Below are 19,397 nucleotides of genomic sequence, written 5' to 3' on the forward strand. Positions count from 1 at the left end.
CTATTATCTTAGTATTCTTTTTTTAAGACAAGTTTCTGAAATATATATAAATGTATATATAAACATACACTCACACACAATTACACTTACATACAAATATAGACATAGACAGACAGACAGACAGCGTGACAGATAGGCAGATAAATGAACAACTAACTTTTGTCTGGAGATGATTGACAACGGAAAAAGTAAGGTTTTCTAGGAGAGGCTATAGCTGTACACTTAGGTATAATTCTTAAAACAACCTCATCTTTTAACCAAACAGAAGCTATTCTGCTTAAAGTAAAGAATGTGTGTGTGTGTGTGTGTGTGTGTGTGTGTGTGTGTGTGTGTGTGTGTGTGTGTGTGTGTGTGTGTGTGTGTGTGTGTGTGTGTGTGTGTGTGTGTGTGTGTGTGTGTGTGTGTGTGTGTGTGTGTGTGTGTGTGTGTGTGTGTGTGTGTGTGTGTGTGTGTGTGTGTGACAGATAAACTGACACACTGATGGACACAGACAAACAGTGAGAGGGTAAGAGAACGAAAGCAAGAACTGTCAGCAAAGAAGCGTGGTAACAGACAGACCCAAGAGGATGAGGTAAGTGAGAAGGAAATTAAAGCAGGGCACAAAAAGCCAACATAAAGATGAGTAAAAGAAAAAAAAAGAAAAAAGAAAAAGCCTAAGCAAACACCCACCTCGACCACTCCTGTTTGTTTACACTTGGCCCTAAACCCCGGTGACGTCACGGGGTGGAACACAGCCTTCGTTGTGGCCCTTAACACACTCTTGTTTACATGTGTTGGGGGAGGGGGGAGGAGAGCGTCTGCTTGTGAGGGAAGAGGGGGTCTGCTTGTGAGGGGAGGAGGGGGTCTGCTTGTGAGGGGAGGGGAGGGTCTGCTTGTGAGGGAGGAGGGGGAGAGAGAGAGGAGGGGTGGGAAGGGAAGAGGACAGACAGATGGACAGAGAGATGCTTTTGGGTAAGAAAGTTAAGGAGCACTGAAGTGCTTGAGGAAGCTGTGTCTGTGGGGAGATGGAGTGTGTGTGTGTGTGTGTGTGTGTGTGTGTGTGTGTGTGTGTGTGTGTGTGTGTGTGTGTGTGTGTGTGTGTGTGTGTGTGTGTGTGTGTGTGAGAGAGAGAGAGAGAGAGAGAGAGAGAGAGAGAGAGAGAGATTAATTGAGGTAAAGAGGTTCCAAGAAGCAGCTAGATAGAAAGTAGACAGAGAAAGCAGCCAAGAGAAACCAACATAACGGAATCCAACAACGACACCAAGTTAACATCCAAAGTTCAATGTACGAGTAATAGGTTTGTCAGTCATCATCATCATCATCATCATCATCATCATCATCATCATCATCACCACCACCACCCTATGTACAATTTTGTCAATGGAATTCAGACACATGCTAAAGGAAAAAATAAAATACGAGAACTGTCATCATCATCATCATCATCATCATCATCATCATCACTATCATCATCATCATCGCCCTGTGCATAATATTATCAGTGGGATCCAGACACATGACAATGAGAAAATACTGGACAAGAAATCATCATCATTTTCGCCATTATCATCCAAAAACTACCTCCACTTTTAAAAAAATGAAGCGGGCAGGACCAAGAAACATGGGAAAAGAAACACACAAAGTAGACGACCTGTTAACAGTCCCTAATAAAAATGAGCCATATCTCCATTCACATATACCTGAGAGAGGGAGAGAGAGAGAGAGAGAGAGAGAGAGAGAGAGAGAGAGAGAGAGACTGGAAGAAGTGTTTCAGGATAGGAGGCAGGGCTGGGGGAGGTGGAGGGGTGGGGAGAAGGGTGCGGGTGTGAAGGGAGGTGAGTGGGAAGGCACGTAGGCAAAGGGGTGGTGATGACTGTGCATGTCCCACTCCAGCTTTTAACCTTTTGACTGCTTTCATTTCTTCCAACTCAGCAAAATCATCTCTTGATAGTCTGAAAGAAATACCTCAGAGCGTCCACACAAACTGAAAGGTAAACTGATAAGCTATCTTTTCGCATCAAATTTTCTCACCTGAGCAAACGCCAATGCCATTTTCTAGAACAAAATACAAAGGTGTGTCCATTGCAACGAAAGGCTTACAATAATCTGGTGTTAATGTGGATAAAATAATACAGAAATGGTCCAGTATCGTTAAATGTCAAGAATCTTCATTTATTCCTGTTCCCAGTATCCTGAAAATCAGTTAAATATGAACAGATTTTGGGTGTCTGAAAAATTACTGTGCACGAGAACCAGGTGCCACACTTAAATATACTGCACGCTGCCACACGTCACACAGCCAGGCCTTGCACATTTCACAGCCACACTTCACACTGCCACACCTCATGCTGTTACATTTCAAAATTCAACACCAAAGTGCCACACGACACACCACCTCATGACCCACTCAACACAACTCATTCATATCTCACACCACCACACTATCCTACTCCAATTGGACAGACACATTAACAGCACCATATGAATAAATCCTATGTGTTTGATGGAATTAAGGTGGCGCTAATGATGACAAGGACAGTGATAATGATGATGATGATGATAACAGCCATAACAATATCAATGACGAATAAAGTAAGAATATTCATGGTGTCACAACAATCCACTACCCTCCCTCCCCCCAACACCACCACGTAAGAGCCACAACATACCCCTCCTACTCGTCACTGTGAAAATATATTAAATTCTGGAGATTAGGAGGGGGCGAAGATCAGAGTGAGAGAGTTAAAGTCAAAGAGTGGTGATAGTTGAGTGCCAGGTGTGTGTGTGTGTGTGTGTGTGTGTGTGTGTGTGTGTGTGTGTGTGTGTGTGTGTGTGTGTGTGTGTGTGTGTGTGTGTGTGTGTGTGTGTGTGTGTGTGTGTGTGTGTGTGTGTGTGTGTGTGTGTGTGTGTGTGTGTGTGTGAGAGAGAGAGAGAGAGAGAGAGAGAGAGAGAGAGAGAGAGAGAGAATCGTAGTAATGTATAAAAACAAAGGTAACAACACAGGTATGGGGAACAGGTGTGTAGACATACCTATATATATACACATTATGCCTAATGGTTTCCTGTAAGCCAAGAAACCATTTACAACGCTGGGTGGTAACCATATAACCAAACCATACGAGCTCCCTACGTGTCAACAAGTGGGTTGGTGGAGGGTTAGTGCCCCTCCCTGTAAAACAAATAACTCAAAGTCAAATGGCCACCCCTTACGGGATTATGGCGTCTGGCAGTAGATATATAGTAGATGAACATGTAATCAGTTGTAATGACTTGCTGGATTCTTCCGCAGTCCGTCACTACAATGTCGCTGTAGTTTTTTCCTTAACGTATCCACCTCTGCATATAAAACAATCACAAACCGAAGGCCAACTTTCCTTTTCAGTAAACAACAATGCTCTCACAAATTCTGGCGTCTTGCAAGATAGGTAAAGACAAATATTCATGTCTGCATTTGCATGTTCATGGAGCATACATACTCAGTGGGTTCATTTTTCTCAGTGTAGCTTACAATGCACAAACAAAAAATGTGTTCTAACCCAGATGATCGATGGTCTGACACTAAGCTTTGTTGCTATTCGCTTTATTTTCGTAAGGCAAGTATTTCTGAACGCACTCTAACTCATATTATACAAAGTTCCACCTCCATGTTGTGTTACTAGAAACAGCACCGTACTCATATATAAAAAAATGTTGGAGTATATTCAGAATTCCATCAACTGCTGCAAAATGTAGACAGAAAAATAAAGGATTCGTTTTGGAGGCATTTGCGTACAAACGGGGACATACATAAGTTTTCCTAATACCTTACTGCCTCTGCTTCACACCTGGGGACTGTGTTACTTTCCCCACACGACATATCAAATACTATGAGCAGAGAAACACATCAAGCCTCTGTCAGCTAAGGAAGGTTTGCCAGCAGAGGTCACTGAGAATTAAAAGTTTGTGAAATATTAGGTGAATTTGTTCCCGAATGTATCATCCCAAGAGAAGGGTACGAAAATATCTGTATCAGGTTCCCGGTTATTTTTCGGCTATTTATCCAATTACTGCTGCCACCAGGTACAGCAGCACATAAAAGTTAGCTTAGTATTTCACCTGCTTCTGCTTCTCACTTCCCTTCGGTGGCTAATACCCCTGAGCCAAGAAAGTCTTGGTATGTTCCTCTGCCCATACGTGAAGCTCTTTGATTTGATACATCTGGAAGAAAGCGACGAACATCGTTTTTTTAAATAGCAGAACAAAGGAAGGAAAAAAAAATGAAGAAAAAATAATCCATACACCACATTACTGGCGTCCTCAATTCATAAAAAATTTGTAACAGTTGGACTTGAACAGCTATAGTTGAAGTTTGGAGAGAAACAACTCCAGGGAAGCGAGTTCCAGAGAGATGAAGATCGGGGAATAAAAGAATTCTGATAGGTTGAAGTTCTGCAATATGGCTGTGTGACATTCTAGTCATAAGCGCTACCATGCCCTGAACGTGAAGTAAACGCAGTGAAGCAGTACATGAACTCGAATATGGCGCCAGTAAAACCATTAAACTAACAAAACTCCCTCGTCGGTCATATAACTAAGTAGCTTAGTTATGCGGGCCCCCAGCATCAAAAGCAGTACCGAGACGAGTACCCATGTTTTCTGAGCGAACTCATAAAACACTTGTCTGTACACAGGGCTGCGTCACGCAAGCCGCTCTCTAACTGACGTAAATGAGCATGGCACCAGGTAACTCCCCTAGCCCACCCCACGCTTACACCCACACCGACTACCGGCATCTCTCATCACAGACAACACCTTTTTCTCAATACCTTCCTTCCGCACCCATTCCTTCTCTCTCTCAGTGCTAAATTTTGGTTACTTCTTTCTCCCTGCATGTTCTCTCTCTCTCTCTCTCTCTCTCTCTGCTGATCATATACTAATAAGAAACTGTGTTCCCGAAAGGTTTGACGTAAAGATGTTCAGCACACACACACACACACACACACACACACACACACACACACACACACACACACGAGAGAGAGAGAGAGAGAGAGAGAGAGAGAGAGAGAGAGAATTATTCTTTGGAGAAAACATTTGTTATTTAGATCTTCGTTCCTTCTTTCTGCATAAAGATAAAAAAAAAAAAAAATGAAATCAGAACTTCCCACCCATTGTATCCTCCTCCATCCATCCTTCCCTTCCCGCCGTCCACCATTCTTCCTACCCAACCCTTCCTCTCCACTGCACCATAAACTCTCTAGACAAGGTTTCACGTCCGCACCTATTGCACCTGCACCGCCATAAATCATGCCGCACCTACGCCTCCCCTTAACATAAGCTTCTCTCACACCCTTTGTCAATTAGTCTCCCTTATTCCCCCTTTGCATAAGCCCTACCTTGTCTGCCACCTCCCTTTCTCTAACCCCATCCGAGGCCACCGGGACCATCTCGCCTTATTTCATAGTTTCTCCTCTATCATTTTCATCTTCAGACTTCTCTTTTTATGTCCGCATACGTATCATTTCCCTTTTTTCAACCTCATTTTATTTCCTGGTCTCTCCTCTGTTATTACGTTTGTCTTATATCTTATCTCATCAACTGTCTCCTTATCGTCAACCTTAATCTTGTTTCCTTCATCTTTTCCTCCACTTTATTCGTAATTTCTTCCTGTTTTCCCTACACTGCCGCTCTGTTCTATTTTTATGTATTTTATTTTCTAAACCTCTTTCTATTTCACAAGATAAACAAGTATAATTCTTATATCCAATTGCTTGCCGTCATACTCATATATACTTTCCATGATTCCCACCTCTCTCTCTCTCTCTCTCTCTCTCTCTCTCTCTCTCTCTCTCACTCCACTTCCAAATCCCTTACTTTTTTTTTTCCATACCTTTAACCACTTCACTCTCAGGACGTCTTTACACAGTTTGTTCTTGCTACCAACACACAATATGACTCGGCTTCAGAGAGACATTTCTAAGTTGTGGGGTCAGATACAGCCCTCACTAATCCCTTCAAACTGACAGGCCTTCACTACGCTGAATAAAATCGTCTGTAAGAATTAAGAATGAACAATAAAATGCCTTATCCAATTCAGGGGGTTTATTTCCGTCTCCCTCAAGCTGTACCTGACATATAATTCCCTCAATCCCACCTGCTCGTCCTCTTCCTTTTGTGCTGCCCCCCGTCGTCGCCGCCACCTGCACCTTCTTCTTCCATTCCTAGACACGAAACTCCCTGTCCTTGCCACCACATCATCTCTCTCACACATCACTCCTTTTCCACTATCCACTTTCCCTCTCTTTTGTGCATTTGCCTCCATCGTACTGGGCACATGCTCTCTCTCTCTCTCTCTCTCTCTCTCTCTCTCTCTCTCTCTCTCTCTCTCTCTCTCTCTCTCTCTCTCTCTCTCTCTCTCTCTCTCTTCCTCCAGCTCATCTCTACATACACAGCTCACTTTCCATTCTGCTGTGACCACTTCCTCCCTTTGAGCATTAGTCTCCTCTTGTACCGGTCCACATCTTCGGCTTGTGTACCTTTCCTCTCCCCTCCAGACACACACAACTTGCTTTGTTCCCCCGCTCAACTCTCTCACACACAACTCTCTCTCGCTTCCACCACCTCCTCTCCTCCCTCCCTCTGTGCATGAGCCTCCCTTTGTACTGTCCTGCGTCTTCACCTCCTGCAGCTATCCTCTTCTCCTGCTTGCCTTTCTCTCTCACACATAACTCACTCTCCCTTCAGTCATTTACTCCTCTCCCTCCCTCTATGCAATGGTCTCTCGGTACTATATCTCTCGAATACATCTGGTCTCTGTTTGTGCTGCGCCTCATGCTTACGTCTTCACCTCTTACACTTTGCCTCTTCTCACCTCCAAATAATAATAACCATCTGTCCTCTCCACCAGCTCTTCTTTCTCATACAACTCGCTTTTCTTTACGCCACCTATTCCTTCTCCCTTTTTACATAAGTTTCCTCTTGTACAGGCCTATTCCTTCAGCTCCTGTGTCTCCTCCGCCCCCTCCACAAATACACATAACGGCCTAACTTGTTGCACCTGTTCGTCCTTCACACACAACTCACTTTTCATCCCACCTCCTCGTCTCTCTCCTTTTTGTTCATTAATCTCCCTTTGTACTTGGCTTTTCAGTAACGTCTTCATCTCGAACACCTTCCTTCTCCCTCCTCCAGATGCACAACTCCCTACTTTGCATGGTCCACCAGCTCAAATCTAACAAACAATTCTCTCTCATTTCTTCCTACTCCTCTCTCTCCCTTTTGTGCATCAATCTCCCTTCATCTTGATCTTCTTGTTTACGTTCTCAATTCGTAACTTTCCTTTTTTTTCGTACCCTCTTCCCATGCACTGGACACAAATTTACACCCTCCCCCACCCGCCCACCCACCGACACCTACACTCCCAACTTCCACCCACACACGTTCCCCCCTACCACCTCCCAAACATAAACTCATTCTTCTCTCCAACTTCGACTTTCCTTTCCTTTGTGCATTAATCTCCCTGTATATTGGCCTTCTGGCTTATGTCCCTAATCCGTGCCTTTCGTTTTCTTGTTTCTTCATCCTTTATCCTCCTTCCCCTACTTTCACCGTAAAACACAACTCCTTACATTTATTTTACGATTGCACGATCACTCACTTCGTTGTCATTACTTTTTTCTTTCGTTCTTTTGACATTTCATTCGCGTACGTAGTGTTACTGTGTTCCTATAGGGTCCATGGCCGCAGGGTTTGGAGGAAGGAGAAAACCCTCTTGCTAGTCTACTTTTACTTTGGTTACATAAAGGATTTTACAAATATGAAGACCACACCACTTCGTTGGAATCGCAAGGCTTGTGTAGTCTGAGTAGCTATGTAACTAATCTCTCTCATACCCAACTCACTTTCCATTCTACCTACTTGTCTCCCTCCCTTTGTGCATTAAACTTCCTTTGTGTCGACCGTCCTCCAAGACTTCACCTCGTGTGTCGGGTCTTAGCTAGGTTCTTCGATTACAGAAAGCCACATTGTAAAGAAATACTCCTAGACAATAGTTCGGTACGGCTATGATATTGACTGCATACGACCAATACATAACATTTATATTATCATATTGGCTACACTTAATTATAACCCACACTGATGTTGCTCACAAGTAAGTAGCCATTTAAACGTCAGTCGGTATATACTCGTATCTGTACTTAGATGCAACTCTTTGGTCGTGGTGGTTCTTTCGGATCTGTTTAACATCGGAGCTTGACAAAGCTCTTGTCAGAGAAATCCTCGAGCGGAAAAGAAAAAAAAGTCTGACATAAGCTGGAATGTTCTCTTCGTATATCGCAGACAAAAAGATAGTATTTCCAGTTACTTCAACCCTAACAGTACCAATAGATGTGTGCTTGTGTAAGTCAAAAAATGAAAACATGAATTATCTGACGGATGGCATACTACAGTTTTCGTCCACAAGAGCCTCTTACCTTACCCTTACCAGGCAATCCTAATATTCGCCAATCTTTAACAACCCATATACACTGCATCATAAAAGTTAGAGGCCTCCTCTGCATCATAGCTAGCTACAACAGTGGTATACCTTTCATTTTCCATAATCGTCTCGTCACACACAGAAACCAATCTGCTCCCTTCTTCTTCCTCAACCCTCACACACAAACTCGTTTTCCTATTCAAAAGCCCCTCTCCCTCCCTCAGTGAATAAATCTCCCTTCGTGCTGGTTTCGTACTCCATTCGTACATTTACTTCATATCACGTTTCTTTTCACTTTCCAAGTATCTCCACCACTCCCTTAGACACACACACACACACACACACACACACACACACACACACGCACGCACGCACGCGCGCGCAAAACCTCTACAATCTTTTGTACACTGATCTTTCTCCATACTGACCCTCTCACTTACGTCCTGAGTTCGTACTTTTCCTTTTTCGTATCCCTCTGCACTTGGCATAAATCTGCCTCTTCCTTCCACTTACTGTAGACGCAACTCACCCTCCACTCCAACTACTCGTCTCCCTCCCTTTGTGATGTAATCTCTCTTGTACTAACCCACACATCCGTCTTGTACACCTTTCCTTTACCACGACCTTTTTCTTCGGTACTAGACACCAACAGACTGCTATCATCATCATCATCATCATCACATTCAACTCACACACCCAGAAATCAAGCCTCCACTCCCCCAGCTCCTCTCCCTCCCTCAGCGCATTAATCTTCATTTGCACCGGCCCTCTATCCCACGTCCCTACCTTGCTGACCTTGTCTTTTCCGTGTCCATCTCCCTTCAGACAGATAATTCCCTGTCCTATTTCATTTGCGCATCCCCCACACTCAACTCCCTTTCCTTCCCATCAGCTCCTCTCGCTGCCTTTCCGTTTTAATACTGAACATCAACGCACTGGCCATCTAGTTCAACGTATGATTTTTCCTCTCTCTCATAAACATCTTCTCTCTCTTTTTCCCACCTCCTCTTCCTACCCCTGTGTATTAAAATCCCTTTATATAAACCCTTGTTTGCCAAATTTCTCCTATGCACGTGACACACAGATTACCCTCCCCTTCAACTCCCTCAAACACACGTTACCCTTCCTTTTCCCAGCTAGCTTTCTCCCTTTGTTCAGTAACCTTCCTTTGTACAGGACTTCTTGCTTATGTCCCTATTTCGTAACTTTACTTACATTATTTTTTCCTCAACACTTGACAACCAAAGGTCACTCACCTTCTTAACTACTTCCCACACAGCTCATCTCTTCTCCTCAGCATCTCACCTTCCCTTTGTGTATTAATCTCCCCTTATTCATGTCCCCTACTCTGCCACGTATTTTCCCCCTTGCACTTGCCATCCACAGACGACCGTCGTCCTCACCTTCATCTCCACACAATTCATTCCTCCACTCCTCTAGGTCCTCTCAATTTCTTTGTACATTAATCTAGCTTCCTTAGTATTATGCTTCCCGCTTGAGTATTCATTTACCTTTTTTTTTTTCTCTCTCTCTATCTGTCTGCACTACACAATCATAGATCACCTTCCTCTCATCTCTCTCACAACTCATCCCTCCTTTCCCCATCTCTCCATCCTAACTCTGTGCATTAATTTCCCTTTGTTCATGCCTCCTGCACTGCCATATAATTTTTCTTCTGCACCTGCTGCTCACAGACTGCTCTTCACATCTCTCTCTTGCACGCAATCATTCCTCCTCTCCCCCAACTCCCCTCCCTCCCAATGAGTGTTAATCTAGTTCCCTTGGTGCTAGACCTCTCGCTTAGGCTCCCAGTTCATGTTTCTTTTACCATGTCCTTCTTCCTTTGCATTTGCCATCCAGACTACCCTCCTTTCATCCCTCTTGCTCACAACTCATCCCTCCTTCCCATAAGCTCATTTCCCTCCCTTTGTGCAATAACCTCCCTTTGTGGCGGCTCCCTCGATCATAACCCCACCTTGCCCGCCTCTCGTACCATTCCTTACCATATCCTTTTCCCTCTGCACCTGACACCCATACACGACTTACCCCCTTCTTCTCGCACACAGCTCAACCCTCCTTTTCCATCAGCTCCTCTTCCTCCCTCTGTGCATTAATCTCCCTTTGTAGCGGCCACCTCACACACGTCCCCACCTCACACACGTCCCCACCTCGTGCATCTCGCCTAAGCATATCGTCGGCCACTTCATAAGAGCACCGCGTATATGGAGGGCGCAGCTAAAGAGGCGCTTCACCCAGATCCGACACGCCACCCTTGCATGGGAAGAGGGGGTTAGGGGATGAGGAATGGCGGTGAGGGGATGAGAGATGACAGCAAGGGGAAGGGGATGGGATGGTATGGGTTAAGGAATGGTAAAAGGACGGAGTGGAAAGCGACGGGGAGAGGGTGGGAAGGGGCAGGGGAGGGATGTTAAGGGCAGGGAGGGAGGAGAAGGAATGCCAGTGAGGAGATGAAATATGGGTATGAGGGAATGAAAGGGATGGGGAGGGAGGATGAAGGGAATGACAGTTAAAGGATAACAGAGTGGGATGAGAAATGAGACTAAAGGATGAAGAGTTGGAAGGGAAAGACACCTCACACACGTCCCCACCTCGTGCATCTCGCCTAAGCATCTCGTCGGCCACTTCATAAGAGCACCGCGTATATGGAGGCCGCAGCTAAAGAGGCGCTTCACCCAGATCCGACACGCCACCCTTGCATGGGAAGAGGGGGTTAGGGGATGAGGAAAGGCGGTGAGAGGATGAGAGATGACAGCGAGGGGAAGGGGATGGGATGGTAAGGGTTAAGGAATGGTAAAAGGACGGAGTGGAAAGGGATGAGGAGAGGGTGGGAAGGGGCAGGGGAGGGATGTTAAGGGCAGGGAGGGAGGAGAAGGAATGCCAGTGAGATGAAATATGGGTATGAGGGAATGAAAGGGATGGGGAGGGAAGATGAAGGGAATGACAGTTAAAGGTTAACAGAGTGGGATGAGAAATGAGACTAAAGGATGAAGAGTTGGAAGGGAAAGAAAGTGGAGAAGGATAGGAGGGGAGGAGAGGTGGAGAGAAATGAGGAAAGAGTGGAGCGAAGACGAATGGGAGGAGATTGGAGGAAAGAAAGCGGAGAAAGACAGGTGGAGAAGTGTGGAGGAGGAAGTAGAGATGATGAATGGGAAAACAGTTGAGTGAAGAGGATAGGGAGGAAAGCAGAGGGGAGAGGGATGGGAGAAGAGCAGAGTGGAGGGCGATGGGATAAGGAAGGAGTAAAGAGGGATGCGAGGAGAGTGGAGGGGAGAAGGAACGGAGAAGAAAGGAGCAGAGAGGGATATGAGAAGAGTGGAATGATGGAAGATGGAAGATGGAAGATAAAGGAAAGGAGACGTGTATTAATACAAGACTGAGTGAAATGTAGTGACAGGAATAGAACAGGGTGAAGAGGAAGGAGGAGGAGAAAAGCATTAAGTGGTGAATGAAGCAGTGCACCAATAGTGGGGAGCAGACAAAGGAGTTCCGGGATGAGAGAAGTTATAGGAACCTTTACAAAACTGAGGCGCCCTTAGGATATATAGTCTTTGAAACACCAGACATGAAAAGTTACATTAAACCCCTTATAGTTGAGCAACCTTTCGAATTCCATGTACTGTATAGTCTTTGAAGCGCCATAGTAGGGAAGTTGGGTTTATCCGTAGCCCTTCCAAAGTTGAAGCACCGCTTGGAACTAGTGTATTTGACATGTCCAACGAGAAAAGTTAGGCTTACTAGTACTGAAGCTGAATGTCCTGAGAAATTTAACAGCCGTATTATTACAACTGTGTACGCGAAGGTGTGGGGTCTGGTGAGAGAGAAGTCTATTTTGCTGATGTTCAAATAATCAGACTGTCCCTTGTTCCCGACGTGCTTTAGGATCGCATAACTTCTCTACCCGCCAGGCCACCACTTCCCCCACACAGTGAAGACAGGAAAAACAATAACGAGCAGATGATATATGGGAGGGCACGGACGAAAAGGCAAAATAAATGAGGCACCGGGAGTCCATTGTTCCTTTGTGGGATGCCGGTAAAAGAGATGGGAATCGAAGTCTTCTTTCACCACTTAAGCCCGAAGATGTAGTTTTTACTTTATTTATTTACTTTTTTATTTTGACAACCTCAGGACGATTTTATTCAACTTACGAAGGACCTCTATTGCTGACAAGGTAAATGAAGGCTATATATGTATCTGACGCGTCCAGTTAGAAAATTATCTCCTATGCTGAGTATCATTATCAGATGGATGAAATAAAACATAAATGACCTACATACTCAAGGTGAAGTAGTAAACCATTTCACAACTACAGCTCTCTCCCATGATGAACAAGATCGTCTGGTAGTGGCAAGAGTAAAATGACAGAGACTGTCTTTCCTCTGTACGGCGCTAGTCAATGGGCGATAATATGGATGAAAAATGAAATTAGTTTTATATAACGCTTCATAACAATACCTCTACCCCGGCTAAACAAGATCATATGGTGATAGCACGAGTAAAATGTAAGACAGCTTGTGTCTTTGCTATGTGCTGGGCAAGACATGGAAAATAACTGGTGTGAAATTAAATGAGTAGTATGTAACCAGTTCAATACGATATTTCTCCATCAAGCTGGATCAGATCGTCTGGTGGCAGCATGACTGAAGTAAAGAACAGCCAAGGGTCTACTGTTTCTCTGAGGTGCTGGGCAACGGACGACATAATGGATGGGAACTGAAAGAGTCTTGTAAACTGGAGAAAAAAAAAAACGAAAAAAGTTTTCCCCACCCTTAAGAATACATATTTTTCAACTCCATTCTTAATGGGTGGGTTCCTCCAAGCAGATTAAAATGGCGTGAGTTAAGCCTGACTATAATAAAGGCTGGGTACGGCCAGACCAGTGTTTACTCCGTCGGTGGTGGTGGGGACAAGTGGAATGGCGCCGGAATGGGTTGAGAGGCGGGCTGAGTAGGGATGGGGTGATATGGTTGGGTTGAGGGGCGGAGTGGGCTGAAAGGGTTGGATGAGAGGGCCGAGAAGGGTGAAGAGCAGGCCAGGAGGCGGAGGAGAGCTGAGCGACAGGAGAAGGATAGAGGACAGCATTAAGAAAGAGGTGAGGTGAGGTACTGGATAGAGAGGGCTTGAGTGGACGGAAGAGAGGACTAGAAGGGGCTAGAGGTGGAGTGATGGTCAGAAAAGACGGTCGAGTTGGAGAAGGTGGAAGAGAAGGCTGGGGTGAAAAGGGGTTGAGAAGGAGTAGGTGGAAAGAGATGGTGCGGAGAGGGTGACGAAGAGAGGGCTGGGGTGGAGTAGGTGGGAAGAGAGGGCTGGGGTGGAGTAGGTGGGAGGAGAGGACTGGGATATGTGACGAACTCGATGAGAGACAGACAGAGAGGGGAAGGAGGAGAGTGAACCGAAATTAGAAAAAGAACGACCACTCTGCAAGACTAAAGGTTAAAAAAAAAATAAATAAACGCCGAACTCAAAGTGACATTAATAACCGCCAAGAATAACAAAAGAAACTAAAACACAACCCGACAAATCTCTGAAAGTGACGCGGGAGGTACAGCGTGAACTAACATGTGCAGAAGTCGACAGGCGGAACGCATCAATTAATGGAGGCGATTCAACGAGTAATATCATTATTGGGAGAAAGTCGAGATCAGAGGAGCAGAAAGGAAAGGCACGGGGGAGGGTCTGGAGATTGAGGAGGCAATATGGATAGGTATGAACGAGATGAAATAAATGTGGGTGTAGGTGGTGAAAAACGAAAAAGAAGATATATTCGTGAAAATAATATCGGAGGGTGACAGCAACAACATATGAACTAAGATCTAGAATGCAGAATGTATGAACGGAAGAAGAGAATGCCTATATGGAGAACAATATCGGCTGATTGGGGTAACATCGAATGAACTAGAACGAAGGGAATGAGTGTGTGCGACCGAGTACTGACAGAAGGGTAAGAGTAACATCAGATAACGGATGAGCTAAAACGAAGGGAGTATGAGGCGTGAAGAATAGTGCCAGAGGCTAAGAACACCGGATGAACTAAATCGAAAACAGTGTGATGCGAAGAGATGAGGCCGAATATTGACAGTGGGATGGGAGGACACAGAGCACTTTGTGTACTGGCAGACACCTGGGGGCCCTGCAGGGGTGTTGTGGGGCCCCTCACACCCGCGGGGCTGGAGTGTCTCAAGGGTGTGATGGCTACAAGTGTTATTGAGGCCACGGCTGAAGCGCATCAAGGGTTCTATTGCTACGAGGATTTAATTGCTCTGACTGCTTATGGACGATTGGGTTATTGACACCACGGAATTTTGGTGTACTATTCAGCTGGCGTTCATTCAGACAGTCCTAGCTGCAAGTACGGGATACGTAAAAAAAAATATTTAATGTACAGACGTTTGCTGGTAATTATTTGCAATGGAAAAACAAGGAACCAAAACCGGAAGTCTACTTACCCGTCCTTCCCAGTGAACATCAATGAGGCAACTTGCGAGGTAAAATAAAGATTCTTTCATATCAGGATGACTGGACATTGCATTTTAAGGGCTGGAGATGGTGTACGAAGGAAGGGAAAGACAGACGGATATAAACTGTTTAAGATTGGACTATATTTATCCAGTCTTCTAATCTTTGGTTCTTTCTGTTTACGTTATATAATTTGTGTGTGTGTGTGTGTGTGTGTGTGTGTGTGTGTGTGTGTGTGTGTGTGTGTGTGTGTGTGTGTGTGTGTGTGTGTGTGTGTGTGTGTGTGTGTGTGTGTGAACTAAGAAAGTGGCAAACGTTCACCAGAGTCAGTCACGAATGAAGTAACCACTACCAGCGACTTGCATCAGCATGAGTGCAAAGCTGACACGAGTCTTCAAAGAGCAACAGCTGTAAATGATAAATGACATACTGTTACAAGTGCGTGTGTGCCATGAGGTCAAGTGTGACGGATGCCCATGTGTGGCACTGCTGCGCACGTGGTACATACAGGGATTTAATGGGCAGCAGGTGACGCTCAGGTAAGGGGGCCGTGCTCAATATGGACGTGAATTAATACTTAGCCCTTATGAGGCGCTAACGTATTATCTCTTATCATTACTACCACCAGACAAAATTATTCAACTTAAGATAGCACCTCAGATAATGAAAAAGTTAATCAATGCTGTATCCAACCCCTCTATATCTCATACCCTCTCCTAGGCAGGGCAAAAATCATCTGCAGGAACTCTCTGAATCCAATATCCTCCTCCTACAGTTGGTCAAAGGGTCGAACATCTGACTATGCACTGTGCCCTTGCGTTCGGCCGGTTGTTCTAAAAGTCGAATTATTTATCCTTGCCTGATCCATTAAGTCTGGATCATAATGGATCAAAAATACTCGAGCTGACAATGCCTGTGAATTTGATCTTTGACCTACTGTTCTCAAAACTGAATCTCTTCATCTCTGCCTCACCTTCAACCTTTCCACCAAGTTTGCTCTCAACCGGATGAACATTGAGTTATAGGCCCATAGGGTCCTACACACACCGAGCAAAACAATACACCTCTCTTGCTATCGCGGGTGTAACTTAAAGAAGCTCTCAGACAGAAGCCCTTAACCATCATGACGAAAGACTACTATTATGCTGAATAAAATCATCCGGCGGCAGCAACAACTACGACACGCCCATCCTATGCTGAAAAAATCGCCTGGGGGTGGCCAAAATAAAATACATGGGCCTAAGTAGTCATCGCAACTGAAGGAATAACGGAGATTTTTTTAACCTCTTCACTACGACAGGTCCTTCAAAACACGTAAAGAAGAGTGGTAAGAATATACTAGAAAAATTGCCATCAGAGTGAATGGGTTAAAGATTGTCTAATCATCATCATCACCATCACTGAACACCATCATCACCATCATCATCATCATCTTAAATCCTGTTCCTGGTCACATGGGGGCGATAAGAGGAATTTACATAGGCTAAAGCAGACTGTGGTTAGAGGCAACACGCTAAAGTGGAACCATCATGAGAGAGAGAGAGATGCATAATTATGTATGTATACACATCCATGCATGGATATAATATGTGTATGCATATATGCTTCGATATACACATGGATGTATGTATGTGTTGTCTATGCATGCATGAGTGCGACTGTGTGTGCATGAGAGAGAGAGAGAGAGAGAGAGAGAGAGAACGATAACATCCCTACCTCCACTATCACCATCACCCATCTCCACCAACAATGGCCTGCGTCCTCTGCTCGGGCAATTACAAGTTCTCTAAATAGCCTCATTTGCATCGCACCACTGGCCAGGACTCGGATAAATGTTGAGCCTAGAGTAACGTAAACAAGGTGAAGGGATTTCGGTGTTACTGGATTTTCGGTATGTAAAACTATGTAAAACTGTTAGAGGTATCCATTGCTAAACTCATTAAACCGTGGTACAGTGGGTGGCAAATTGTGCGAGATATGCGATAAGAGTTCTTGGTTTCTTTAAGTTATCGTATACTGAGGGGAATTGCCCTAAACAGTCTCTTTGGTAGTGGTTAGGCTACAACCCCTAAAGCCCAATGACGTGCTTTACTGATTTATTCTAGCTACCCCCGGATTATTTTACTCAGCTTTGTTGGAAGAGGCAAGTAAAGCCTTCAATAAAGCCTTCTTTGAATGAAATCTCCACATAAGCTAAATAAAATCGTCTGTTTGTAACCTGATTACAACGAAAGAGGTACCATCGGACTGAAAGGCATTCCCTGTGAATCTCACTTCTCTTTACCACAATTTCTGGTTTCAGGTCTGTATTTCATGTTCTAGAGTGGATGGTAATACCCGTCCAACTTGTGGGGTCTCGCATGAGCTGAAGAAAAAACCTGTAGAGATGCCCTAACACCGAGTGATTTTAATTATTATAACTTACCGATATTCTTGTCAGAGAATAAAATGGTTACATTATTTGGTCATCATTCTCTTTATTTACCTCTGCAACTGTGTGTGTGTGTGTGTGTGTGTGTGTGTGTGTGTGTGTGTGTGTGTGTGTGTGTGTGTGTGTGTGTGTGTGTGTGTGTGTGTGTGTGTGTGTGTGTGTGTGTGTGTGTGTGTGTGTGTGTGTGTGTGTGTGTGTGTGTGTGTGTGTGTGTGTTCTTACCTAATTGTATCTTTACAGGAATGAGTCAAGCTCGTACTGTCCCGTGTCTTAAACCATATTCATCGTACATATCCTTAAATTTGTGAATTGTTTTGGCACACACTATTTCATTCGGTAGTGCATTCCATTGATCAATTGCTCTGTTTGGGAAACTGAATTTCCTTACGTCTTTATCACCTCTCTTCTCATGCAGTTTTTTGCAGTGTCCTCTTGCTGATGCTTCTCCATATGTTAAGTAATCATTTATGTCTATTTTCTCCTTTCCTGATATGCACTTATATAGCATTATCATGTCACCTCTTTTCCTTCTCTCCTGTAGTGTTGGTAGATTCAGTTTATTTAGTCTTTCTTCGTAGCTTAGGTCCCTTAAGCTTGGTATCCATCTTGTAGCGGCCCTTTGAACTTTTTCAATCTTGTCTATATGCTTTTTGAGATGAGGACTCCAGACTATTGATGCATATTCCAGGGTTGGTCTAATGAATGATGTTATTATCCTTCATTAGACCCCTTCTTAGCATGTGTGTGTGTGTGTGTGTGTGTGTGTGACACACACACACACACACACACACACACACAAATGTCCCTCACCTCCACAAAAGGAAAGGTACCAGTATTGAAGTTTGGTAAGGGTCTGAAGGACAAACCTGCAGGAGTAACTATTATTTCTTGTTAGTGTCACACGCTATCGGATTCACCCGTGCGTAGCCTATCTGATGCCACCATCACAACATGGACTTTTTCGCCTTAAGTAAAATTCATAATACCCAGACCTGAAAAATAAACTCCTGACCATTTTCTGTGGATGCGAGAAAGTCTTCTTTGTTCGCTTTACGGGAAACCACTATAATTTACTTTCAAGCCAAATGAGGTTAAGTCAGTTTCTTGCCACCCCCATTAGTTTACAGGGTTTATAACGACTAAGAGGCTTTGTGGCACCTCTTCCTTTGCGATCTGTTTAGCCTATTATCTATAGACAGTATTGCATGCTGTGTATATCATTTTAATATCGACACAGTTTGCATCAAAAACACGCAAGAGGATGCTAATGTGTAATGTGCACCAAAAATCGCTGAAGTGCTCAAAAACTTGCAAAACCACTCACCTTAATACCCCAAGTTTTACCTAAATTTGCATCGGGGAGGCAAGGATGGGTTTTTTGTCACGGCCACCCTGGATGAAATATGGGATTAGGCAGGCGTCTGGCAACCGAGATAGGCGAAAACAGACGACGCACGAACAGATTTGTTTTCGTTCGTTTGTCTTGGCGTGCTACCTCAATGCAGGTCTGACAGTGAACCTGTAAATACTGACAGCACAAGGAACAGGTGCGAATATGAGGGTGTGCTGATGATGTGTGGGAGGTGGAGTGTGTTGTGGTGGTGGTGATAGTGCTGGTGCTGTGCGGGGCAGGCTGATGGATGTTGGCTCGGATAAAGAGTAATAGAACAGAAGAAGAAAAAGAAGTAAGCAGATGGAGGGAAATGATGATGAAACAGAGAAAGGATGATGACTGGGGGAAAACAAAAATAACAGATGGAAAAAAGGGAGAATATGAAGAGACCAGACGAAAATGAAAGAGGGGGAAAAGAAAAGAGACGAGAGAAGTACAGAAACATACATACATACATAGAGAGAGAGAGAGAGAGAGAGAGAGAAGGGGGGGAGAGGAAGATGAATTGATTAAAATTATCAAGCAACTATTAATGCAAGGAAGGGATTAGGAGACCAAGTGCAAGACAAGAAAAACGATCCGCATGAGTTAATATATAAGACCAAAGGAGCATCAGCGAGGGGGGAACTGTTAGGACTGTGGAATTAGCATGAGAAGGG

At 44.4% G+C, this 19,397-nt stretch overlaps 1 protein-coding gene across 1 annotated transcript in view; it reads right to left on the reverse strand.

Annotated features, from left to right (window-relative positions):
* Pxn (Peroxidasin) overlaps positions 1-19,397 on the reverse strand; it is a 493,078-nt gene that overhangs the window by 445,391 nt on the left and 28,290 nt on the right. The window lies entirely within an intron of this gene.

This window comes from Coenobita brevimanus, chromosome 70, assembly GCF_032717465.1.
Source record: "Coenobita brevimanus isolate Jiangsu-jjx chromosome 70, ASM3271746v2, whole genome shotgun sequence".
NCBI classification, from domain to species: Eukaryota; Metazoa; Arthropoda; class Malacostraca; order Decapoda; family Coenobitidae; genus Coenobita; species Coenobita brevimanus.